The sequence below is a fragment of the Camelus bactrianus genome, chromosome 20, assembly GCF_048773025.1.
Source record: "Camelus bactrianus isolate YW-2024 breed Bactrian camel chromosome 20, ASM4877302v1, whole genome shotgun sequence".
In the NCBI taxonomy this organism is placed as follows: domain Eukaryota; kingdom Metazoa; phylum Chordata; class Mammalia; order Artiodactyla; family Camelidae; genus Camelus; species Camelus bactrianus.
The window spans coordinates 29,608,706-29,636,008 of record NC_133558.1 but is presented as its reverse complement, the minus strand read 5'-3'; the positions used below and the strand labels follow the sequence as shown (position 1 = coordinate 29,636,008).

The 27,303-nt window shown below is 48.2% G+C and overlaps 1 long non-coding RNA gene across 2 annotated transcripts in view; it reads right to left on the bottom strand.

The window, feature by feature from the left end:
* LOC141574137 (uncharacterized) overlaps positions 1-27,303 on the bottom strand; it is a 135,362-nt gene that overhangs the window by 69,144 nt on the left and 38,915 nt on the right. For both annotated transcript variants that reach the window (XR_012500824.1, XR_012500825.1), the window contains exon 3: positions 23,366-23,469. This is a non-coding gene — a long non-coding RNA (uncharacterized LOC141574137). The remainder of the gene's footprint in view (positions 1-23,365; positions 23,470-27,303) is intronic.

Genomic DNA, 27,303 nt, shown 5'->3' with positions numbered 1-27,303 from the left:
CCTTAACTGTGGCCCCGACATGCTGGACCCAGTGAAACTCAGGTTTCACTGAGGGGAAAGGAAAAAGGTCTGAGGACAGTCCCTGCCCACAGGGGTCTACAGTCCAGCCACGGAGACCAGACTGAAGGGTGACATACAGGACAAGTCCGAGTTATGACAAGCAATAATGCAAGAAGAGTCATGGCCACGGCCAAATGCAAGATACAGCAGCCAGAGTGACGGCTTTGGGAAAGGGAGCAAGCAGTTTAGGGAAATGAAGAAGATGAGAACGGATATATTAAAATGTGCAACAGCCTGAAATTCAGGCTTTGTCCAACTTAAGGGGAACTTGAAACTCAAGTTTCCAGATCACATCTAAATTTAGAGCCAGAGTTTTAAGTGGGTTTGAAACCTGGCCAAATTGCCTCTCTTTCAGGTTCTCTTGATATATTTGAAGCCACAAATGTGGCCTTTCTAAACAGAGGAAGCAAAAGTCAAAGGGAGTCAGCAGGGGTGGGTGCCTGAAGTACCATTAGTGTCCCCGAGTCCCAGAGGAACGAGTCCTTCCCCCACAGTAGGGGAAAGACCAGGCCTGCTGTGCCCCACTTGGGTTTTCTGTCCTGCTCTCACTCCCCTGGGCTGGGCGCTATTGAGCACTTACTGCATGCCAGGCACTGAGCTACCTGCGGGACAGCTGCCTCTGGGGCCAGCTGGTTCCAGAATTTAAATTTGGAGGCCATGGTGTTCAAAACAAGAGCATCGCTTTGCCATGGGAGGCCCAGCAGAAGCTCAGAAATGCCCAAATGGTGTAGAATTGGTGAGGTATCTTGTCACAGAGACAAAAGTCATCATTTCATTTCCAAAAACCAGGAGCTGTTTCTATCAGGCACAAATAAAGTACTAACAAGTTAAAAAAAAAAAAAACCCACCAAATCTATTATTCATTTTTGTGAGCTGGGAAGCAGTAAGGATTAAAAATTCCGATCTGGGGATAGATCTTAGTCTGAATACCAGCTCTGCCACTCATTGGTGCTCTGACCTTGGCAAGTTTCTTAGATTCTCTGAGCTTCGGCTCTCTCCAGTTGAGATGCATTTGTTTTATATTGCCATGTAACCCAGGACCACCAACAGTGGCCTTAAACAGACATTCCTTATCTCAAAGTTTCTGTAGGTCAGAATCCAGGTGGGTCCTCTGCTCAGGGTTTCACAAGACTGGAGTCAAGGTGTCGGCCAGCCTCCACTCTCCTCTGGAGGTTCCGAGGAAGAACGTGGCTCCAGCTCATTCAGGTGTTGGCAGAGCTCAGCTCCTGGAAGCTATGTGCTTGAGGTCCCGTGCTCTTGCCAGCTCGTGGACCTGACTGCTCTTGGCTCCTAGAAGGTGCCCTCAGCTCCTTGCCATGTGGCCTCCTCCACTGGCCATTCGCAACATAGCAGCTCCCTTCTTTAAGGCCAGCGAGACAGTCTCTTTGCCTGTTTGCTAATGTAAAGTCTTATATTAACCAAATCATGGCATGAACAGTCCTATCCCCTTTGCCTTATTGTGTAACCTAATCACAGGAGTGACATTCTGTCATGTTCACAGTTCTGCCCACACTCAAGGGAAGGGAATTATGTAGGATGTGTACACCAGGAGGCAGATCTCTGGGACCATCTTAGAATTCTGCCTACCAGAGAGTTGTGGGGTTAAATAAGATACTTTATACAAAGTGCTTAGCTCTGCACCTCACCCACAGAAAGTTTCCACAAGTGGTAGCCAGAGTCACCACCATCAATATATGTAGTAGGAAAAATATTGCCCCCTCTCCCAAAGATATCCTTGGGACCTGTGAATATGTTATGGCACATGGTAAAAAGAATGAAGGTTGCAGACAGAATCAAGGTTGCTAATCAGCTGACCTTAAAATAGGAAGATTACCCTGCATTAGCCCCTTAGGTAATCACAGGGGTCCTTCAAGATGGAAGAGTGAGGCAGAAGAGGAGTCGGAACCAGAGAGATGGCAGCATGAAAAGACTTGGCCCAGGGTTGTTGGCTTTGAAGATGGAAGAAGAGGACCATGGGCCAAGGGATGTGGCCAAAGATGGAAGCGGGCAAGGAGTAGATGTTCTCTGGAGCCTCCAGAACGCAATTCTGCTGTCACCTTGACCTTAGCCCAGTGAGACCCATGTCAGACTTCAAAGCTCCAGAACCGTAAGAGAATAAGTTTGTGTTGTTTTAAGCCACATATTTATTAACTTGTTACAGCGTCCATAGAAAACCAATACAATGCTATATACTTTATTGGGGCTAAAGAAAAAGATTAAACTGACAGCTTTCAGGGTGCATACTGATCCACTGACCATTTATAAAAGCTGAAATGGAGAATCTAAAATGGAGTAGGTGACTATATTCAATTTCTTGTAATGAGCTGTAATGGAGGAGAATCTGAAAACATATGTATATATGTAAAAAATAAAATAAAATAGAATGGAGTAGGTGACAGTCTCCTTGGGTCTCCCTGCTTGGCCTGAGTGTACGTGGTGTGAGGCGTATGGAGGAAGACCATCAGGGCACTTCCAAAGGAGACTGCCGTGTCCCAGAGAAAACAGCGGAGAAACTAGGGCTGAAAAGACAGCGGCGGTGTGGGGATGGGATGGGGTTGTTGGGAAATACTTGATGGACTGTCTTTTGGCAGAGAACTTAGAAACATCCTGCACAGTCCCAAGGGGAGATCTACTGGATGGAAGCTACCAGAACTCAGCACTCAGCTCGATATGAGTAATTGCTTCCTGGAAGTCAATGACTGTCTCCAGAATAACAGAGACCAGAACTAACAATGGCTTAAACAAAAGAGAACTGTCCCTTCTGTGATGGTAAATGCCTTCTAGAGGTGAGCGTTCCAGGACTGGCTTGGTGGCTCCAGGAGCCTTGAATCACTGCTTCCCCCCGGCTGATCCTCTCGCCCACACGGTCCTCTGAGATGGGGAAACAGCTCTTCCACATCCCCAGCAGCAGGAAGGGGGAAGGGCACCACCTTTAAGTCCACATCCCAGAAGCCGCATATGTCACTTTTACTCACTTTTACTCTCAAGAATGCAGTCATATGTCCTCCCCTGGCTGCAAAGGAAACTGAGAAACTCATCCTTATTCTGGTGGCCACACAACCTGCTAAAAACTTGGAGATTCTACGACCTTGGGAGAGGAGGGAATAATTGATATTATGGGGAGGGGGAAACCAGCTGGCTCTGCGCAGCAATGACAGGATTATTTTGGAGGTAGGGACTATCTTCCCTGTGATGGATCCTCAGTGGTTTGGCACTCCAGTAGCACCCTGATTCCCCTTTTGGGAGTGGACCTCTCTCCCATGAGGCTGTGTGAAGGGACTATTAATGGAGGTGCTGGTCTACCACTGCCAAGAGTTCCATCATTCACTCTGCCTCCAGCCTCAGGGAGAGACTGATTCCTGTTCCCCCCTCCCCTAAACGGCCTAGTACAGGTCCCTCTCTTAGATCCATTCTTAAACCTTTCCTTGTCTGTCCCAAAATATCCTTTCTGCTTTGATCAGTTAGAAGGGGTTTCTGTTGCTCACCACCTATGACTCCTCACACATACACTTGTTCCTGAGTCTCCCAGCACAAGCTTGCAAGGTCTTTTTCAAAACCGGAAGCAATCCTGTGGGAGAACAGTGCACTTTTTCCTATTGCATGGGAGAGTCAGAGAGCAAAATATCCACTAAATTAAATGATTTATGCAAGGATTTATATTGCCATCACTAAGACACTCGGGGATAAGCAATCCAGAGTTGGCACAAGACACGCTGATGCCGTTAAGTGGAGGTTGGCAAACTTTTTCTGAAAAAAAATCAGATCATAAATAGTTTAGGTTTTGCGGGCCACACAGACACTGTCACGACTACTCCATCTTGCCATTGTAATGTGAAAGCAGTCACAGATAAATACATAAAGGAATAGGCATGGCTGTGTTTCAATAAAGCTTTACTGACAAAAACAGGTGGCGGGCCAGGTTTGACATACAGGTCTGACTTTGCTGACTCTGCTATTAAGGACCCAACTCCTCTGTCTTCCTACTCTGCGTTAGCATGTTGGCTTTTCTCATCATGCTTGTTCCACCATTGTCACAGGTGGCTACTCCACCCCTAGCATCATCTCCTTTTACAGAATCCTGCTAGATTCCACCCAGTTACTTCCACCTACATCTCACTGGCCCAAACCATATCATACGACCACCTCTATCAGCCAAAACAAATTGAAACATAGTGGGTTTTAGAGGGATACTTTGCCACCCTGAATAAACCAGAGTTCATCATGGAAGGAAGGGAGGGATGGAGAAGAGAGAGAGGGAGAAAGACTAGATAAAGAGCAGGCAATGAGCAGTGTTTACCGCAGTGTCCACATTCCCGTTCACTCTGGTGTCCCCACCCTCAGCCCAGTGCCGGGCACATGGCGAGGAGGAGGAAGAAGACAGCAACCACTACTGAGCCAGGTGCTGGGCTAATCAATTCCCATTCATTTGTTTGTTTAACCCTAAAACCAGCCCTGCGGCATAGGTGTCACTATTCTTCCATGTCTACACACTACGGAGACTGAAGTTAAGCATCTCGCCCCACGTCACAGTTAGGAAGTAGCACAGCCAGGATTCAAACCCACCTCCGTCTGACTTGGAGCCAGCGCTCAAAGCCACCAGGACATGTTTATGGAAAGACAGAGGCTGAACCAGACGACCTTGACGTTGACAGCTGCTCTGCCCTGATAGGCCGTGAGAGCTACCATTGCTTAAGCAAACTGACACAGAGACTCTCTGTGGTTTCCACCTCCCACCCAGGACCAGGCACCAATTACTGTCCTTTCCAATTTCTCTCTCCCCAGTTAAGCAGACCATATTTTCTGAAACAAAAATCAGGACACATCTGGTTCTGGCCTGGCACATGGTCTCCCAACATGGCAGATGGTTTGAAATCAAGACGTTTTTGGAAATTCAAGGACACAGAGTTGCTGCCCCAGGGTTCCTCTGAATCGGGGATGCAGGCTTCCCCCAGCCAAGACGCAAGGACCAGGGCCACTGCCTGTGATTCTCCTGTTCATTTAGGAAAGATGGAGGGTGGCTGTGGACATTTGGAAATTATGGAACCCATAGACTTTTTTTGCCTCAGAGCAGAGATCGGGCAATCAGAAATCTCCAGGAAAACTGGGGTCTCTGGACCATACTCTGGAGTATGAGACTCTGCTTCACTGGGGCAAAGATTCCCAGAGAACCAGAAAGTAAGTGCATCATAATGACCATGTAGGTTGTTCCTGGAGAACCAGGAAGGAAACCCACAGGGGTGCATTCAAATAGGAGCTAGCCAGGATGGCTCGGCTGGTTGGGACTCACTCAACTTGTGGACCCCCAGAGTAGGAGTGAGGAGGGAGCCGTGATCACCTGTATTTCTCTGCCAGCATCCTCCTCCCCTTCAGAGACAAGCCCTCTTCTGTCTCCACAGGGCTCCAGTGCCTCCATGCTGCCCCCAGGAAGCCCAGCCTCCTCCCGGGAGGTACCTGGGTATCACATCCCCTCCCAAGAAGCCCCTTCCCATAGCTCAGCTGCCCTCCTCACCAAACAGATATGTCTACCCTCACGCCCTCACCTATTTTATAGCTGAGGACACAGTGTCACTAGAGATTGAGTGACATCCCACTGTAGCCCAGAGGAGGGGCTGGAAAGTAAGACCTCAGAAACCCCCATCCCCACTCGTGGGCCTGCTGGTCTTCCTAACCCACCCCAAATGCAGACCCACAGGGCAACAGGAAGACTTTGTAAGCAGGTCAGATGCATGAGGTACAGTTGGGAGGCCGGTGTGAGGACCAACAAGGGTGACCCCAGCCCTCTGGGTTTGGGCCGAGCAGAGAGGACAGACTGGACTATGTCACTCCCCAAGTCCTCTGACCATCCGCTAAGCGTGTAATATGTACAGATTCCCCAAAGGCCCATGGTGTCTCAGAGCTTCTGCCCACACTGCTCTCCCTTGGAGGAGGGACCCTTGAGGGTGGGAGGCTGTGCTGGGGGATCCAAAGAGCACGACTTTCCATCTGTAAATCAAGAGAGCATGATCACCTTCACGAACTGCCAGGAGGATTCAAAGAGAAGATGTAATCAGAGTGCCTCGAACCACACCAGCCACACCAGAGCCAAGGGGCGGAAACACGGAGAAGGTATGTGGACCATTCACAGAAGGGAAGAAACAGCCAGGGGAGAGGTCAGTGTCATAAGCTGCACTCGGGCAAGGAAGAACAGGAGTCATTGCTAGCCTTGGTATAAATTCTGTCTTTGGACAGAGGCCGTAGAACAAGCGTGGACTCCGGACTCTGGCTGCCTGCATTCAGATCCCAGCTCTGCTGCACTAGCAAGACAGGGAACGTCTCTGGACCCTATCGGGCCCTTCGGTATGTCTGTTTCGTCATTCGGGAAGTGGGCTAAGGGGATTCACGGGCGGTGGGTGTACACTGCAGACCCTGACGCCTGGAGAGCACTGGGTAGGTGCTTCCTATTATTCCTCAGACCATATTAACAGCCACCAGGCCTTGAGCCCTGAGATGTGGCTGGCACAGAGCCAGGGACATACGTTACCCTCCGTCCTCACATAGCCCGCCAAGCAACTGCTGAGAAGAGTGAGGCTCAGGGCCATCCAGGGAGAAAGTGACCAGGCTGGGATTGGACCCCCAATTACCAGGCTCAAGAGCAGAAGCCGGAGCACAAGATTTTCTGGTCACTTTTGGGAGACAGGTTACGGGGTAATCGAAATCCCTCTGCCCAAGTTCATCTGTTTTCACCGTGTGTTTCCTGCCTCTCCTCCTGTAAGATGATACAGAGCAAACAGAAGCAACTCCCAGAGCGCTTTGGGAATTAAAGCAATCAATTTCTGAAAGCTGATGGAGACATCAGAACCAGCCCCCATATCCCCCCTCTCACCCCACCACTCAGTGGCTTCTCTGGGGCATCCTGAGAGCCGCATGCTCACCACCGGCGTCCTCGACCTCCCTCCCCATCAGGGGTCTGGGCCTGCCACAAAGCACCTTGTGCTGTCCAAGGAGCCGCCCAGGTCTCCTGGGTCTGCTCTCTGCCCTGCTCCAGCCCACCCAGTGAACGCTCCGACTCGCCTTGGGCAGAAGCCTGGGGAGGTGGGGCTCCTTTATCAAACAAGCTTGTCCTTGTATGAGGAACCTCCCTGATGAGTATCCCCAAGACCTTTCCTGGGATCAGATATGTTCACATCTGTCCCCAGTTCTCTCACCGCCCCGAACCCAGTGCCACATGGCTCTCTCGAAACCAATGAATGACTCTCGCCGGCCCTGAGGTTCACCCACTGCCACAGCCCTCAGAAGGCCTGGTGTGAGGACAAGTCTGGAGGTCCACATTCCCTGATCTCCTCCCTCCTGCCTGCCCTTGGCCCTGCTGGAGAGGTCCAAGTGGGGCATTAACTTAGTGAGGGCCTTGAAGGGAGCGATCCAAATGCATCCTACCCGCCCCGCTTTCAGCCACCCCTTCTCCAGAGCAGAGGCCCCGCCCTGCACATTAGCAACTCCTGGCATCACAACCTGCCCCCAGTGGAGCCCCACAGCCTGGACTTACTCTCTAAACCAGAGTCAGCCCCTCGGAAGAGAACCAGCCAACGGACGTCCTAAAACCACAGGCTGGGAGAGCCACCCACAGGGTTTTGACCTCCCAGGACCAGTACACAGCAGAACCCCACACACGCCAGGCCCCGCCACCCAGATGCGGATGCCATCCACCTGTGAGGGGCCCAGGCACATACATCATCTTGTTTTTATTGACGTATAGTTAATTTATAATATTATATCAGTTTCAGGTGTACAATATAGTGATTCACTATTTTCCTAGATTATACTCCATTTAAAGTTACTGTAAAATTTTGGCTCTATTTCCTATATTGGCTGTACAACATATACTTGTAGCTTATTTATTTTATACATAGTAGTTTGTATCTCTTGATCCCCTCCCTCGTCTTCCTCCTTCCCTCTCCCCACTGGTAACCACTAGTTTGTACTTTATATCTGTAAGTCTGTTTCTGTTCTGTTATATTCATTTGTTTTATTTTTTTAGATTCCACATATAAGTGATAACATTCAGTATTTTTCTTTCTCTGTCTAACTTATTTCACTAAGCATAATACCTTCTAGGTCCATCCATGTTGAAAAAAGAATTTCATTCTTTTTTATGGCTGAGTAGTATTCAACTACACACACACACACACACACGGATGCCACATCTGCAAATGATGTGACTGATAACAGGTTAACATCCAAACTATATAAATAGCTCATATAACTCAATATTCAAAGATAAAAAAGGCACATGAGTCATCTTAATACCTCCCCAGCCATGCTTGATAACCATTGGGTCAGACCACCTTTACTGAAGGTCTTTGAGGGGCTCATTTTAGGGGTTGATTGTTAAATCAGGCTCCATTCAAACCACATGTATTGGAGAACTACTCTGTTGCATAAACTTGTGCCAAGACGTGTGAAGATGCACAAGGTGTGAGCGTTGCCTTGAGGTGCTGGCGTGAGCAGCTGGAACAAGACAATGACCTCTCAGCATCTTGCCAGGGCCCTGTGATACACAACTCCAGGGGACACCCTTCACTCTGGAGACATCAGAGATATCTCCAGAGGGTGCTACCAACATGGAATGGATGCTTATGATGCCCACAGCCATGCCACATGGGGCTTGCACAGGAACCTGAGGAGCTAGTGAAGGCAGAATGCCGGTCTCTCTTTGGACCCCAATAAGCCGCTCCCCACCTGCAGTCCAGCTTTGTCTCACTTCAATCCTTCCAAAAACATGAGATCACTAGGTTGTGAGCTCCTGGCAGCACTTTTCTACTGAAGATGGACATATGATGTATGGTCCAAAACAGGCACTCCTGAGGTGACCAGGCAGCGCTAATAAGAATTACATCAGATTCTATTACATGTTTTCCCCCTTTTCCCGTTCACTTCCTGTATTAGTCATCTACTGCTATGTGACAAATTACCCCCAAAACACAGAGGCTTAAAACAGGAAGAAAAAAAAAAAAAAAAGAATTACATCGGAGCAACAGGTATAAGCCAGAAGCCAGAACCGCCCCAGGCAACAGGAAGCGTGGCCCCCCCCCCCAACTTCTATTCCTCCTGGATCCCCCTCTGGCCCACACAGAACTTTGCACAGAAGACATACTGAGAAATATCAGGAATACTAAATATTCTCCGCTCAATGGATTTACTTTCATCTCAGCAGCTGCACCAACTACAGAAACAACCTTCATTTTGAGAGGGTCCTACTTTACAGCACCAAAGGAGCAGTGGCCTGCTCAGGGTCTCCGCGTTGAATTAATTTCCCTGGTAGTCAGAGCAAAACCAGGTTGCAGGTTCCTTCACCAACCAAAGAGCATAACAAAAAAAGCATACATCTGACTCGTCCCCACTCCCCAGGGGTGGTTAAGGAGCAAAGTCATGGCCCTGCCATCCAACATGGAGCCTGGAGAGAAGATTAGAGGGTTGAACTGAGGGAGGTAGAAGTGGGAATTACACTTCCCTTGTAGAACATAGTAAAATATTAGGAGACCACTGTCAGAGTCATCAATTCATTATTAGTTCCATGAACCTTTGGACCAGTGCACAGCCCTGAAGCCACAGTCAATTGGCCAAGACAATGAAGGGGGTGAGATCAGGACTCACTCCCGCTCTGCACCTCTCAATACAATTTTACTAGTTGGCAGGTCCCCAAGCTGCTCTTCCCACTAGAAACTTCCTCCTCTGGCCGCAGGGATTTTCCTGTACCCACCTCCACATCAAAAGGCGCCTGTCCTATATTACATGACCTTGACCATGGACCCTCCCCCTCCAAAAATATGAAAGCCTGCTTGGGTATTGGTGCCTGCTTGGGGTCAAGCAGGCTGCCCCTCTCTGGTTAGCTGTTGTTTTTGTGTGTGTGTGTGTGTGTGTGTGTGTGTGTGTGTGTGTGTTTTGATGGGAGACTTCTTGACCTGAAGGCATGTCTCCTAGGAGGAGAATTTCTATTTCAGGCCAAAGGGTAGTTGGACATCTTTGAGCTCTTTAAAATTACATCCTATGTAAGTGGACACTTCTCGCCTGACCCACAAAAACAGGGAGGACCAAGGCCAAACCCATCAGTAGCTGAAAAGTGGTGCTCTGGGGCGATGGGCCGTGTTCTCTGGTTTTGTTTGTGACTTGCTCACAACCCAGTCTCTTGAAAATAGACTCGCTGCCATCCCTGTGGCTCATGTCTTTGTGGCTGGTCCTGACACAGAGCCCTTCTGAAATGACAGACACTCGTATAGAACAACGCTAGAGGACCGGCTCCATTCGGGAACCTGGAAGGTCTCTAGGGGGGTGAGGGGATGGGGGCACATGCCTGTTGGCAGGTATCGTGTTCCCTGGCAAGTCTAGAAGAGACAGGGGAGAGAGCAAGCTGCCGAAATGGCCAAGCGTCTCCAAAAGCTGGAGGGTTGAAAGGCAAGGATGAGAGGTCCCTTGTCTTTTTCCCGGGCTCTCTTCACAGCTGTTTTTATTTTGCCAAATGTACTGGAATTAAAATTGCTGATTAGAATTAGAGTCAGTTTGAGGCTTCAAACAGGACTCTCCCTCTCTAATTAGGGGACTGCGTCTCATCAGTTGCTCAGCCAGGAACACATGGTTACCACTTGCGGGACCACGGTGCCCCTCACCCGTTGCAAATGTGTCCAAGGACTCCGCCTTGCTGCCCGAAGTCGGTGCTTCAAGAGACCAGGCAATAACTGTTGTCCACACCCCTCGGGAGCCCCGAGTTCCTAAACCACTCAAGGTCGCCCTTGTCGCCCTGGAGCAAGAAACCCTCAGCCCATCTTTCAGCGCCTCCTTGTCCCTGCTTCATTGCCTTCCCCTAGATGCCCAGGGCCTTCCTGGACACTGCCCCTCTCTCAGACATTTTAGGGAGAAGGAACATTTGTTAAGTATCTGGATGTCCCAGGTCCTCCGCTCAGCATCCAGCACTCACTGTCACGTATTACCTCCACGTCCCAAACGGAGAGACAGAAGTATCTTTCCCATCACCCACATGTCCCTGTCAGAGTGAAAATCTGAAATAACCTCTGTAGCACCAAAGCTCATGCTCCTCTTAAGTCCTTTCCTGCTGCCTCCAACCCCTGCCCAAAACTGAGCTGCCAGTCTTTCGAAACCCTTGGCGTCTACCTGTCTAATAACTGAAAAGCTAGTCAACTTGTAAGAGCGCAACTGTTCGTAGTAGCTAATGGTTTCAAATGGTTTAAACGCCTGCCCCTTTCTTCCTAGCTTTGCCCGAGATTGCTGACTTCCAGATCTGGATACCCAGCTGCTGTCTCTCCCCCACCTCCAACACCTCCTCCCTTGTCTCTCTATCTGTTGGTGACAGACCCTCCCCTCTCACCCTAAACCCAAACCCAACACCACACGGGGGAGAAGCCAGTGAACTTTGGCCCAGAGGGAGGTGAGTGGAGACCAAGCCAGGTCCTTAGCTATTGCTGCCATGATGATCAGATCAAACCTACTTGTGCATTTGGAGATGTTTCCACCTCCCAAAGGGGCCTTCCTTCTGTAAACAAGCGTCTGACATTGGTGCCCTCAGAGTTACTGCACACAGTTTGTGAATCTATATAGATGTCAGGCAGTGTTGGTATGTCACATAAATGGATATAAATAGAGATTATAACATAATATTTCTCAAACGGATAATAAGGTTCAAATTCATTTAAAAGCACTTTGTACTTTCCAAGTATAGCTACTATCATATCTGTATCCATGAAACGTTCTGAGCTTAAAAGAAGCCTTCCTACTGCAAAAGGAATCGTGGATTAAAATATTACACACTCCATCCCAACCTCAGCATCCTCAGATAGATCTTCAGTTCATCCGGAAGAGGTTTGCTGGGTGCCCACCGGATGCCAGATACTTTTTAGGTGCTGGGGTGGTATATCCACAAACATGGTAGACCAATAGCCTCTGCCTCCCCAGAGCATGTGTTCTGGTAGGAGGAGACAGAAAATAAACAGGCAGAGGGTGTTGTGGCAGCGGGTACAGCTCAGTGGTAGGGCGTGTGCTTAGCATGCACGAGGTCCTGGGTTCAATCCCCAGTACTTCCATTAAGTAAATAAATAATAAATACATCTAATTACCACCCCCCCCTTCAAAAGGGTATCATATGTTAGGTAAGAGTGCATAAAAATAAAGTAGGAAAGGATAAGGGAAATTGGAAGTTTCGGGAGGGGACCACAGTTTGAATATGGAGGTCCGGCGGACCTCACTGAGACGTGGCTTTGAGCATGGGACCGATTTATGGGCTTTCTAGCAACATTCTCAAGCCAAAGACTTCATTTTGCGTAGGCATTTCCAGATTTTGAAAGAGGGGTGGAGAGATGTTAAGGGACCTAGGGGGCTTCTAGAACCCCACAAAGATTCTTCACCGAATAGGCACGGTCTGTCCTTGGAGCCTGGCCTTACAGAAACATGATGGGATTGAATGACTGAAAGAGTTCCTCCCTGAATGCCCCTGTGGGGGACAGCACAGGCCCCGACCTCGTCCCTCGTGGTATCTTTAGGCCAGGAGGCCGGACTTCTCACCACGGGGCCAGCCCCTCGCAGGCAGGCCGCCCGCCCCAGGCACACGTTTGTTCCAGGACCGCCTGCCCTGCCCCGCTTCACTGTCAGTGTCCTCTGTCTGCCTACATGGCCTTGACCTTTGACTAGGCCTGGCACCACTTCCCAGCTTCCTGCCTTCCTCCAACAGAGCCTCACATGGGCCATGCCCTTTTTTTTGCTCCTGACTGGCTAAGCACAGATGCAAATATTCCAACTCCAAAAAGCAAATATGTCTCTCCAGGCCCCAGGCATTGAGAACCTTGAGCTTTCTGCACCTACTTCCCACAGCACGGTCACCGCCTTGCAGACCAGCAACGCTTTCTCTTTGGAAGATCTCCTTTCACCTAGAAACAAACCCTGAGATGCACCCACGACAGGAGAACAGGGGGTGCCGGCTGCTCGTGTGACCCCCCTCCCCCATGTTCTCCACGGCAGCAGTGCTTCAAACGGAGCCTCAGCAAATTTCCCGATTGCCTCCCAGGACCAATCAGACTTTGGAACCGCAGGTGCCCTGCCCACCAATACCAGGAGCCGGCCGCCGTACGCCCTGCGTGTCGGACAATTTGCCAAGAGCCCTATGCATGGTCCCCACCTCAGGAATCAGGTGGGCTGTCTGGGCCCAGGGGCACCGCTCAGTGGTCCGCGGTGGGTCCCTTGTAGGGGAAGCTCTCAGTTTCTCCTTTTGGGGAAGAGAGCTCAGGCATGGAGGACACAGGGTTCAGGAGCTGGAAAAGTCCTGGTATAGAAACAATGAATGTCCCTTCTTAGCAGAGGTTCCAGTCCCCTCTCTACACATTTCAATCCTGGTCTGGAATCTTTCACCATGTTTTTTCTTTATTGTAATAGCAATTGCCTTCTGATCATAAAAAATTAGGACAGTGGTCGCCTCTGGGAGACACAGGATAGGGAGGTTCTGGAGTCCTGGTAAATAATCCATTTCTTGACCTGGTGGTGATTGAAAGGGAGTTGACTTCATAACCATTCAGTAAACAATGCATTTATGTTTTATACTTTTTAATATGTGTGTTATTACACAGAAAAAAAGACGCTGACACTGAAGACATCGCCCTGGTCCTTGAAGAGGTTGTGGTCTACTTAGGGCCTTGCTGGTGCGTGCTCCTGACCAGTGCCCCCTCCTCTTCACCCATCCCTTGCTGTTGCCTGTCCTGGTTTCTCTTCCTCCCCACCTTCCTGCAGACAACACCGGTAACCCGCAGTCTTCCACGCCTGCCCTTTCTTTCTATCTTTGTCTGAGATTGCTGACTTTCAGTTCTGGATAGCCAGATGGTGTCTCTCTCCCCACCTCCACCGCCCCCTCCCTTGTCCCTTTTTTCTAGCTGTTGGTGACAGACCCTCCCTTCTTCCCCCGAAACCCCAACCCAATGCCACATGTGGGAGAAGCCAGTGCGCTTTGGCCCAGAGAGAGGTGAGTGGAGACCAAGCCGGGCCCTTAGTTATAGCTGCCATGTTGATCAGATCAAACCTACTTATGCATTTGGAGATGTTTCGACCTCCCAAAGGTCCTCCCTCTGTAAGCAAGACTAGAACTGACAGAGAAGCAAATGGAGACTCAGAAAAATGGAAGTCACACCATAATCTTGGAGAGGAAGATTCAGCCTCAAAATGAAATGTCAATCTTTCTTCAATTACTCTTTTAATTTAATGAATTCCCCCAAAATGCTGACAGGTATCTTTTGAACCAGATTATAGGGTTCTAAATTTCATATGGAGAAATTAACAAATAAGAATAACATAGACAACTCTGAAAAAGCAGAGAAATGAGAAGGTCCTACTCTATCAGGTATTAAAACACATTCAATGACTTAAAGAACTGTGATACTGGCACATAAATAGATAAATGGATGGAACAGAATAGAAAGACCAGAAACGGGTCCAAATAACATAGGATTTGTGATGATAAAACATAGGCATTTCAAATCATTGGTGGAGAATCTAGATTATTCAATAAATAGCACTGGAGTATCTTGCTAGCAAGCTAGGTAAAAATAAAATTGGACTCACTCATTTAGAAAACTCAAAATTGATCCAAGACTTAAACAAAAGATAATAAAACTATGAACGTGCTAGATAAAGACATAGGAGAATTCTTTAAAAACCCTGGAGTAGAGAAGGCCTTTCTAACTCTATCAGAATATCCATATTATAAAAGGGAAGTGTGATTTGATTATGTGAAAATCAAAGCTTCAGCAAAAAAATGAAAGCAAACAAATCCTAAGCAAAAAAATTTTTAGGAAGTCAAACTAGCAAGAAACATTTGCAACTCATCTCATCAACAAAGAGCTGATCTCTAGAATAAATAAAGAGCTCTTGCAAATTAATAAGAAAAAAGACCAACAACACAGTGCAAAAATAAGCAAAGGATAGAAACAGGTAATTTTTTAAAGAAAGAACTACAAATCTCTCTTAAGCATTTGAAAATACCTTATAACCTCACTCATAATAAGAAAATATAAATTAAAACTATTTCACTTTTTTTCTATCAGAATGACAGAAGTCTGAAAGTTTGGACACACATTCTGTTGGTGGAACTATACAGAAAATGGCACTCTCACATACTGCTGATAGGAACAAAAATTGTCACAATAAACCCCTATAGAGGGCAATTTAGTATCTATCAAAATATAAAATGCATATACCCTTCAACCCAGCAATTCCACTTTTAGGAATTTATCCTTCAGGTACACTTGAATGCATGGGAAAGACATAAGTGCAAGATATCCATTGCATGATGATTTGTAACAGCAAAAGGTTGGAAGCAACCTAAATGTATTGAGTGGGGAACCTGTTAAATCATGGTACTCTTACAATCTATACAACTGTTGAAAAGAGAGAGGGCAATCTTTATGCTCTGTATTATTGTATGGAAATACTTCCAAGATGGAGTAAGTGAAAAGAGCAGGATGCAGTATAGTGTCACACTATTCACAAGAAAAGCAAAGATGAAAATACCGCATATCTCAGTTATCTCACCAATTTACAAATCTGCATGGGAATAATGGACTAACAACAATGGTTACCCATCAGATGGGCTGGTGGGCACATGGGTGGGAGAGTGCCTTTTTATGCTATACCTTGAAATAGGTTTTAATGTTTGAACCCTATAGACGTTATCTATTCAGAAAAATAAATTTAAAACAGTAGAGAAAGAGAAAAACAGAACCAACCCTTACGTGGCTTAGCTATAAAGGATGTGGCTGGTAAACAGGCACACCCCACAGAGGGCCCCTGAAGCATGTTGAGCAATGACAGCCTGGTTAGAACGAGGGGTGGCTTCGGGCAGAGCATCCATGGGACATCTCATTCTGCCATGTTTTGTGCAAAGTCTCACTGGTTTCATTGCCACTAACCCTCCTATCCAGAGCACATCTAGAACCAGGTTCGGGAGTCCCCAAAGACACATTTCCTTGGTCTCACCTCCCTGACGCTGAGGCTTACACAGGGCACCCCTTTGCCTTCCAAGGGTCCCAAGTTGGCTGTGAGGCTAAGGATATGGAAGAAGAAGCCAAGATTCTCCTTGAAACTCTCACTTCTTTCCTTCCTTCTACCCCACCCTCAGCCTGGCCCCCTGCCTAGATCGCTAAAGCAGGTGAGCCACCTCTTCATGTCACTCTTATTGCCTCCTCTGTGCTTCCCCTTAACCTTCAACAATCAAGTCTGCTTATTTCCTACGTGCATGACCTTGGGCAGGTCACTGCTGCAGTTTGCTCATCCGTAAAATGAGAAACTACTTCCTAGGGTTGTTATGAAAAGTAAGTGATGTTGCACACCAAAGGGGCTATTTCAATGTAAGGGGTTGTATTCACCAAAGAAATGAATGTGAGGAGCCACCCAGTAAACCTCCAAATCTCGGTGGCTCAGCATGATAAAGACTTACTTCTCACCCAGGAAAATTCCACTGCCAGCTGGGCAGCCTTTCCCTAACTCACGGTTAGCCCGTCTGGACCACACGGTCTCCACGGTGGCCGCAGCCTTCCAAGAATTCCAAAGAAGTCCCATTTCTGCCTAATTCGCTCGCCCCCAGGACGTCCATGCATCACCGGCTTGCCTCCACACCTCCCACACAGGGGCCCTGCTGGGGGGAGAGGGAGGGCCGCAGCAAAGACTCCTGCCTTAGCGTGCCGGGGGACCGGTGAGCTCTGTCATTTGCTCTGCCCCGGGTGAGGCCCTGCCAGGAGGACCGCCGAGCGGCAGGTGTGTGGCACCAAGAGCCAGATCAGCAGGGACAACGAGGTGGGGACCAGAGTGAGGTGGGGCCACTGGGGCTCTCAGACCCCTGACCTCTGACTTCCTCGGCACCACCGAGCCCAGCTCCCTGGGTGACTGCACCAGGCGTCCAGCTGTTGGAAGTACCTTGACACTTGGCACTTGCGTAGGACCGTGGGGCCCACCACGGACTGTCACACATCTCATCTCATTCTCTCTTTTCTACAGAACTCCCATGGTGGGTGGCCTCCTGCAGTCTTTCGTGAGAACCCAGCCAGGGGAGTCAAGAGAGGCACTGGGGACAGGGAGTCTTTCTTTGGGGTGTCCCCACCTGTCTCTGGGAAGGTCACTTTTCCACTTGGGGGCCAACATGGCAGTGAGGGTAGAAAACAGGAAAACAGCACATCAGGGCGATAAAGTGGAGAAAACCAAGGCAAATTCTGTCCCCCACCCCGCAGCTCAGTCTTCACATCCCCTCCTTCCCAGAATAGTCTTGGGGAGGAGGAAAGAAACGGGTGCAGAAGGGCGTCCTCCACGGGCTCCCTGCAGCTGCCGGCAGCGCCTGAACGCCCAGCTGCGAGGGCTGCTTCCCTCCTGTGGGCACAGCCTCACCACCCTTCCCAGGAGGGTGGTTCCTTCTGTCAGCTACCCAGGGTGGGAGCCCCTCTCCAACCTCCTGGGGCCTGGATCACCCGGGCAAGCACAAGGCTCCAGTCTCATTCCGTATGAATGCGGGAGAGCGGCTCTGCCTCCAGATTCAGAGACTCCTGGGAGGGTCCGCTCTCAGGGTCCCCACCTCCCGTGGCAGCTGTCCTCCTGCACTCCCACGGCTCGTCCTCCCTTCCTCTAGGTACCACAAATCCACACCCGCTACTGTGAGATAGAGGGAAGAAGGTATCAAGCTGGGAACCCACATATCGCCACAGCGAGACCTCACTGCTCTAGAGGGCCTGGTGCCCAGCCAGCCACCAACACACACACACACACCCTCACACACACTCACACACTCAAAGCAGACTCTCGGAGCTGTCCTCCTCCTCCGGCCTGACTCCACCTGTCCTCCCTCTTGTCAGAGCCCTGTCTCCACAGCCACATCTTCCTTCCTTTCAAGGACCCCATACCCACCTCCTCCCAACCTGCCAAGGACAGGCTCCAAAATTCCTGGTTTCTTTATCACCAGGAGTGGTTCCTCTCACAAACGTCGTTAGAAGGCAGAATCGCGTGGTGGTGAGGAGCCCTTAGAGCCCCGGGCCACACCCCTGGGCTTCACACCCCAGCTCCGCCACTTCTGGGCCGTAGGACTCTGCTAAGTCACAGACCTCTCTCCCTGCCTCAGTCTCCCCATCTATAAAACCAGGATGACGTTATGACCTGCCCCACAGGGTGACCCTGCTTTGGGGACTGAATGGTGTATTGCATGGAAACCCCTGCAACGGTTTGAACGGCATCCCCCAAAAGACATGCCTAAGTACTTGTCCCCAGAATCTGTGACCATGGATTTATTTAGAAAATGGGTCTTTGCTGATGAAATGAAGGATCTCGAGATGAGATCATCCTGGATCACCTGAGTGGACCCTAAATCCAATGCCAAGTGTCCTATAAGAGACACCGAGGAGGAGGCCGCGGAAAGACAGAGGCAGAGACGGGAGGGATGCAGCCACAAGCCAAGGAATGCCTGAGCCATGGAAGCTGCAAGAAGCCAGGCAGGACTCTCCCCTTAGAGTTTTCGGAGGGAGTGGAGCCAGGCCAGCACCTTGAGTCTGGACTTCTGGCAACCAGAACCTTGAGAGGATGCATTTCTGTTATTTAAAGCCACCCAGTTTGTGGCAGTTGCTACGGTAGCTCTAAGAAAGTAATGTAACTAACCCCACAGTGCCTGGCGCACAGAAAACGGTCAATAAATGTTCGCAGCTGTTATTATTGGACCTAATTATTATCTGAAGCTAACTTTTCATTGAAAGTGATCATTACAGGGAAAAAAAGTCATCCACCTGCTTTGCTAAACCAAAGGGACACCTTCCCAGGTTGCACCCATAGCAATGGAAAGATGCCTCCTAAAGCTTTGAAATCACCTTCTTTTTAGAGCGAACCCTTAGGCTGGGCTCATGGCCCCCACCAGTGAGGGGCTGAGTGGAATCTTTCCTCCTGTCACACCCCCAGAACCTTCTAGCCCATTCTCTTGGTGGTCTAGAGGCTGGATTCTTAGTCTGGCCACTTTCTGGTGAATTTTATTTTTCCCCAAATGAGAGGACTCGCTCTCTCTCCTGCACTTGCGTGCTCTCCCGTCCCCTGCCCTGCGCCCGTGGTGTTTCTGGGCCTGACCTTGCCCTCTACTGTTTCTACCTATCCCAGTCTTGTAATGGCCCAACACAGATACTGCCCTCCTGCAAACCCTCCTTGAAGGGGAGATTATGAATTCTCTCACTGACTCGTGCCTGTCTCAGGTGCCTGACCCCACGGCTGCTTTCTGTTCTGATATTGGTAAATCACTCCTCGAGGGCTCTGTCTGCAAAGTAGGGCTCGTCATAGCTTCCGGTTTGAGAGGTGCGTGAGCCAAAGCCGATGCGTACCTAGGATCCTACTTGTAAGGAATGTCAGCAACTTCCATATGGTTTTAAAAGCATCTTAACATTATTTCCCAAAGTTATTGTATATCCACAGTCTCCTCGGAGGCGTATAACAGCCCAATGAACAAGGCAAGGCAGGGTGGTTACTATCCCTCTTTTATAAAGAAGAAAACTAAGCCCTAGAAAGATTCGAATTCAACTAATAGTTACTGAGCACACTTTACATGACATTGAACTTACACAGTCACCTTGTATTTTCTCAGGAACTCTCTGAGGTCAGAGGCTTAGACAGGGAAAGTGACTTGCCCAAGGTCACTCAGCTAGTGAGCACCAACAGGACTTGAACCCAGGTCTCCTGATTCCCAAAGCAGGGATCTTTTCACGATCGACGTTTCTACAAGGAGAGTCTAGTGGCACAACACATGGGTGGTAATTTAGACCGAAAAAGAAGCAACTCTACTCTGAGCCAACCCTATTGAGGAAAGGTGCTTTCTGTAACTCAGTTTCTCCGCCTGTGAAATGAGAGCGCTTGTAGAAATACTGTGGATCTCCAGCTTCCAGGAAGATGAGCCACATCCTGGTTAGTTGGCACCCTCCACACTTGGGTGTCTGGACCGAATGAGACCAAGAATATGAAAGGGCTTTGTAGAGCGAGGACAACTCAGTGAATGAAAGCTACAGTTTCAATGACTAATTAATCCCTCTAGTGAATAGAAACATCAAACGTAGATTTCCACTTTTCAAAGAAACAGAACGCACAACATTAAATGCATTTTGAGCATGGAATGAAAGTCACAAAATCGGGGTTTACAAGCGACGCTCCATCTGTCCTCCAGTGGGCAGGTCTGTGGGTAAGTGCTTGGGCCGCAGTGTTCTTACTGATGAAATGGGACTTACAGCTGGTTCTCTTACAGGCATTTTTTAACCCCTGGGAGGCCCTTGAGCTTGGGGTCTTTTTTTTTTTCCCACAAGCAGCAGTGCTGTAACTGCCCCAGCCCCACACCATCCTGGGAGAATAAGAGACAGAAACCTGAGCTGTCATTCCGCATCAGCTACTTCCCAGCACTTGGAACTGAGCAAGTCTCAGTTTTCTCATCTATAAAATGGGCATTTAATCTCTTTTATTCACCTCACAGAGCACTGGGTGGTTGGGGAGAAATGAACCCAAGTCTGTAACAATGACAAGGGACATCCATCGTCATGACGTCACTCTTTCTATCTCTGCTGCCATAAAAGTGTCCAAGGATGAACTTGCTTCCTACAAAGGCTTCAAGATTCCAGCATCCCAGCCCCCAAGGAGAGTGGGAACAGAGACAGGGGAGGGCACGGGGTGAAGCAGCGAGGTTTGCACGTGGCTTTGATTTCAAGCAGTTTGTAGCAGAGAAGATGATCCTTGCAAAGGCAGTGGCCTCACCAAAGGCTTAAGGGGCAGGATGCTGGGACTTGAGATGGAATTCAGCATTCTTGAAGTTCTGAAGCCTGACACTTTTTATGTTTTAAATCCTCTCCCTTATTTCCTGTTACTCTCTTTTTCCTGGCTGTAATCTTCCCTATTAACTCTGGAGCAACGTGATTTAAAGAGGACACAGGGTTTCAAATAGTTTCAAGGTGCTCACAGTTTTCAATAAACCACTCAATTCTCTCTCCTTTTTAAAAAATTTTCATCTTGCTGGTCAGAAAAAAAAATGTTTTTTTTTTCTTTTGAGCACTTTTTGATTGATAGAGTTTTTTCAAGTAATCTTTTAAAAGATAGGCTGAATAATATAGTTTAACTTTATTTTTCCAAAGCTGGTGCAGATTACTTTCTATGTTTCCCGTGTCTAATGGTTACAACCATCATTCAGTGTTGTTTTGCAGATAATAACTGTACCCAACATTTGGTTAAGGATTTTCACATTCATTACCTCAATTATTTTTCACCACCACATCATTCCCATTTTACAAATAAGGAAACTAAGGCTCAGAACCCAGGGCCTCCCAGCTGGTAGAGTCACATGTCAAATTCTAAACTGCTGCTCAGAAGTAGCGCTCAGTCCCGCAGAGTTCCAAGTTCTGCCCTTGGAAATGTATTTCTGGACTCTGGGTGGCAGCCAAACAGAACTGACTTGAAAAGACCAGATAGAGAAGATGAGAGGTGAGTTCCCGGGACACAGGTAAGCCCCCTGGGCTGGAAGGATCATGAAGGTAAGTGTACAATCCAAAGGAAGTCAGCGGAGGCCAGGGGAGCAGAGCACCGTACTGGGCTGCCCAAGGCTGATACAGAAAGAGTGGGTGTGCCCTGGTCCAACGCACTCAACTGGCTCCTAAGAGGTCACGTGTGCAAGACTCAGGCTCGGGGATAACTTGGGAGCATGAGCCAATGGGCCTGTATAGATGGGGTACTCACTGAGCACTTACTGTATCAAGCACTGCTCCAGGTGCCATGGGAATACAAATGGTGCCTAAGACTCACTGACCTCCAGGGGCTTCCGGTCTAGTTGAGGAGACAAGACTAAGACATGCAGCCTCGGAAGAAATGACGTGTGTTCAACCCCACAGCACAAACTAGAGTCTTGTCAGAGAACAGAGAAGAGAGAGACCTATGGGGACCAGAGGCCATTAAGAGACGTGGAGGACAGAAGGAAGAGGGCTAACATTTCTAACCAGAGTTCCAGAAGGAAAGAAAAAAGAAGACAGAGGAAATTGTCAAAGAGATACATGGCCGTGGATCGATGGGAGGGCCCCTTTCTATTTAGTTTCTCTAAAGGAAGTTCTTTTCAGTGGATATTTGGGGCTCAGGTGGGCAGGGCAGTATATTCAGCCAGTAAATTTTCCCGAATGCCACATCCCCCTAATGTAACCTAGGGTGGGGTGTCAGGGAGTGGGCCATGCCTGAGAGGGCTGAGTTCATCAGTATAGCTTTAAGGCTGGTCTTGGTCATGTCAACGCCTGGCTTTTGCCTACACCTTTGGTTCTACAACAACCCCCCCCCCCAAATTCTCTCTACCCCCACCCACTCCAACTCTTCGATATAATAAAACCCAGGTAGCCAGAACTCAAGATGATATGACATCTACACTCTCAGGAGCAATCGCCTGCATTTTCTTTTAAAGCTCAGCTTCCAGAATAAACCCTGGGATCAGTTCACATTCAGCCCAAATTCAACAACTCCTCTAAGTGATTATTTATGTTCATAATTCTATCTCTGAGTAACTCTGTCATTAAACAAAGAATCAAGTGTGTTCACTATCAGAGGCTGCACCCTCTGCAAGGTGGACAAGGCAACTGCAGACCTCAGGCTTCAGTAAACCCGGTCCCAGCTCTCCCAGCACAGGATGGGGACTGCCGCCATCACACGCATCATATTCCACGTCATTCACAAAGGGAAGTTTGCGTGGACCACACGATCGAGGTATCCTTTTTATTTTTGTCGTCTTTCAAGGAGAGACATTGTGTTTGGGGGAATGTCCAAGTGGAGAATCTTTTGAACCAGATATTTTGGGCTACGTGCTTGGAATAATTTTAAAAGCTTCTACACACTCTGTAAGAGATAAATTAAATGCAGCTTAACTTCCCTTCTGGAGCTGTTGCCCAACAACGCACTGCCTTAAATGTGTGATGCTGACTGACGTTTGTCCATCAGGTCGCAGCCCAGACTTCAGACAATCAGGACTCAGCAGAGTCCTGCCCTCTTGCTCTTCACACCCAGGGTCCCTCCTCATCAGTCAGCCATGAAAACAAATCCAGGATGAAGCCAGCGCAACAGCAGATGTAGCCCTTTAGAAGCAGCGTGGATCCACCGAAAAAGGGAAGTCCTTGTGTCTAGTGACTAATGAGAAGATAACAAAGTTCTGCCTTTTACAGAAATGCCAAGAAGTAGTAGGGAAGATGACCAGGGCAGGCATTGTCAGACCAGGTTACATAAGAAACAGACAAAATATGAATTTCAGAAAGAGCCAATGGCTCAGTACCTGATTTCTGCCGAAGACCTTGCTGCTTCTGGAGCTGCCTCTCTGAAGAACTCCTCTTTTGAGACGGGGACAGAGGCTGATAAGTTCTGTTGAGATTTTCAACCCTAAGATTTAAATTAAAAAGAAAAGTCTTCTTGTTAGTCAACCACCCATTCAGAAGATTCAATCAAACAAAGCCCCTGCCTTAAGCCTGGAAGGGACTCAACAGCGAGGTCTGCAGGAGTGCAACAGAACCACTTCCAGGCCCTGGACGTAGTTTCACGAGCAAGCTTTACATACCAACAATAATAATAGCCACACAGTAACAACACTCGTGGGCCGAAGTCTGAAGCTCACCGTTCAGACAATAATGCTGTTTTTTCCTAAAACAGCCTGTCATCAAGCTAGAACTTACAATTTAACAAGTTTGAGTTTCAAGGACCAGGAAGTGGACTTGGGTTTCTGCTCTTTTCCTAGGGACAAGCATGAATTGGTCCCTATCCATGGGACAAGAATATGAAAGTGTTCTCCCTCCTGGGAAACGTGTAGGGGGCCCTCTCTTCAAGCAAATCCTGTTTGCTCCACTGCACACCTGTTTTCCTTCCATATTACCACACAGGAGGGATAAGAGGACAAAATCTGGAGACAGTGGAGGCCACACAAATCATTTGCTGTCTGGCCACAGTGACTCGTCGTGGTCATGTCTGTGCCCCCACCAGCTGCTTCTGAGGCCCCGGCCCTCCCTTCTCACCCTGACACCCCTGGACCTGGTAGTTTGTTAACCTCAGCCAATCACAGTTGGCAAGCTTCAATGATTGGTCCAAAGGGTGGCTTACATGACCAAAGACCTTTCCTGGGACTTTTTAAGCTAGAGCTAGAGAGAAGCCCTTTCCTATTCAGTGATAAATCTGGGAAATGTCAGTCAAGAGCAGGCAGCAGCCACGGCCCCACTGTGTGGAGAAATCCCAACTGAGTTAGAAGAAAGGAGAAGAAGGCTACAGAGAGACTTCTAGTAACTCCAAGTTGAAGGTTTCTCAAGAAATTAAATTCTGTGATTTTTGTTTTGTTTTGTTTTGTTTTAAAGCAATGAAGAAGGAGAAAGAAAAATAGAGACAGAAGATGTGTGTGTGTGGAGAGAGGGAGATTGACAGAGGCAGAGAGAAAGAAAGAAAGCAGCTGCTTGGAAAAACCCCAAATGGCACAATTTATCTTTAATCCCTAGTGTAGGTTGGAAAAGTGAGAAGATTATGAGGAGCGCTGAGACAAACTACATCAATCAGTTGCATAGAAAATTTGATTTTTTTCGTTGAGCATGTACCCCCCACCAAACTAAGCATGTGGAGAATCACACGACCTCACTTAAGAAAAGCTAACATTGGTAGTTCAAACTGGTGTAGCAGAAATAGCAGGGGGGCGTCTAGGCCTTTATTACTTGATGAATAAAATGTTGCCTAGAATAAATGGGTCACCGGCCAAGTGCCAGAAACTTCCATGGCTCGGGCTTCCATTGTTACTGGTGTGGGTGATGGTAGAAGTGGAGTAATTCTAGGTCACTTGTGAGGGGAGAAGCTTCCAGATCGGGTCAGTTCTACAGCATGGTTCTGGGAGAGTTCCTGGAAGCACTAGCCAGAGTAGATTCTGTTGCTTGCAACTGAGAACCTTAACATGCAACTGTCTGCATGGTGGTATGGAGCTTGGTGCGTAAGGGAGTACCACCCACATGCCAGCAACTGCAGATACTGCAAACACGACCTTAGGTATCATCTCCTAAGAAGCCCATGAGATACCTCTGCCTTTACTGTATGGATGAGAGAAACTCAACCCAGAGAAGTTAGGTAACTTAGTTTCCCAACAATTAGCAGAGCCCAGATTCAAATTCCAGCCTGAATCTAAAGCCTATGCTCTTTCTTCTGTTCCAGATATTTCTCGTATATGTCCAGGAATTCACTTCCTTAAAAAGCTAGTTTTCATTAAGTTTAGAATTGATGTAAGAATTCCATTTGATAGATCCAAGAAACGTCCATGGGATACGCCAACTCCACATGCCTCCCTCAGCCATGTCTCTCTGTGTTCCTCGTTTTTCAGAACCGTGGGTGGGAAAACTGACCTCTTGGGCCACCTAGACCACGCATGACCAGAACCCTGCCTATGTTCCCAGTCTTGCCCTGTATCGTTCTCCCTCCTCTCTTACATTGTTCCTTGCTGTGGTCTGAACGTCTGTCTCCCCAAATTCATATGCTGAAGTCCTAGTGCCCAATGTGATGATTTTAGGAGACAGGGCCTTTGGAAGGTGCTTGGGAGGGGGATACACTCATGAATGGGATTAGTGCTCTTCCAAAAAAGACCCCACAGAACTCCCCAGCCCTGTCACCATGTGAGGACACAGTGAGAAGTCAGTGACCCAGAAGAAGGCCCTTACTTGACCATGCTGGAACTTTCAGCCTCTAGATCTCTGAGGAGTACATATTTGTTGTTTATAAGCCACCCAGTCTGTGGCATTTTGTTATAGAAGCCCAAACAGATGGACTAATGCAATCCTCACACTGGCTTTTTTTTCATCTCCTAAAATATTCTAAGATCTTCCCTGGCATTGGTTCAGCATTGTATCTCTATGGCTAGCACCAAATTTGACACTTAGTAAGTGCTCGATATTTACTGATTGAATGAATGGATGATTCCTCTGAGGAGGGCTGCTGTGTTGAGTCTTACGATAAAGCAGAGGGAGTTTGGAAGAACTCAAGTTCTACTCCCCAGAGCCCCATGGCTCAAGTGCTATGAGGTGTAGGATCTGGGCCACTTCCCCTTAGTGTTGGGGGAAGAGATAAAGGGGATTTTTCTAAAGGATCTCAATGATCCTATCCATTGGGTTTATTCCCTTCCACTCTCCAGTGACCTCAAGCTGGGAGCATGGTTGGAGAGGCTGGACTTGTTAGAGAAGGGGGTCTAAAGATATCTCATTGGAGAAGTTCATTAGAACACCATTCAACTCTACCCAGCAACTGCATAGACATGTGTGCATGTGACGTGTGTAAGTATACACACGGAGTAGTTGATCCACAAATCTCCTAGGCAGATGACAAGCCTTCAGGAAAGGGGAGGAGAGATGAACAAGTAGAGAAACTTATCTACTGGAGAGATGAGTAAAAGCTACATAACATTCCTCAAGGAGACTGCAATGGAACCTTGTCCTCAACCAGTAAACGTTTGTGTCTGGTCCCAGAGCCCTGGTTTGGGTATCCAAGGGTGGTCTCCCTGGACCCATCCTTATGCCCTTTCACTCCCACACTTTCTGGCAGTGGTGATGTGAAGCAAGCATCATCATAACTGTATAACCCAACTTGGTTCTTTTGTGGCCACTCCATCTAAAAATCACAGATTCTTTGGAGGTTAGCAAATGATTTATTTGCTTTCTCCTTAAGTAACAGAACAAATCAGTCTAAAACTCACAAAATACCTAAGAGACCACTGATTGTGGTCCCTCCTAATTTTAAAGTATGAGGAAACTATATCCCAGAGAAGGGAAATGGTTTGCCCTGAGTCACGCTGCTGGGAAAAGCAAGACCAGGTCTCTCAATACCCAGTCTAGGTCTCTTGTCACAGTACCACACGTCCTGCCACCGAGGACCACAGGCTTGATTTACATCACAACCTGTGGGTTCTTACAGTCTCCAACCTGGGCCCCCACCACGCCGTGGGGGTCTGGATGTGCCTCTTACCTCACACATTGACTTCAGCAACACCACCCGATTGGTTACTCTGCCGTGGAGCCTAAGTCTCCCATTGTTAATCATCTTTTAAAAGAGTTTAACATCTGCTGCAGGGAAATTTACTGGCCTCAAGTTACTGGTTATAATTTTGGTCATTTGGGGAAAATAATGATGCTACAGTCGTCACTTTCCAAATGTTGCAGGAAACTGACCCAGATCAAGAAACCTCTCAATAAATCAGCTCAAAAACGG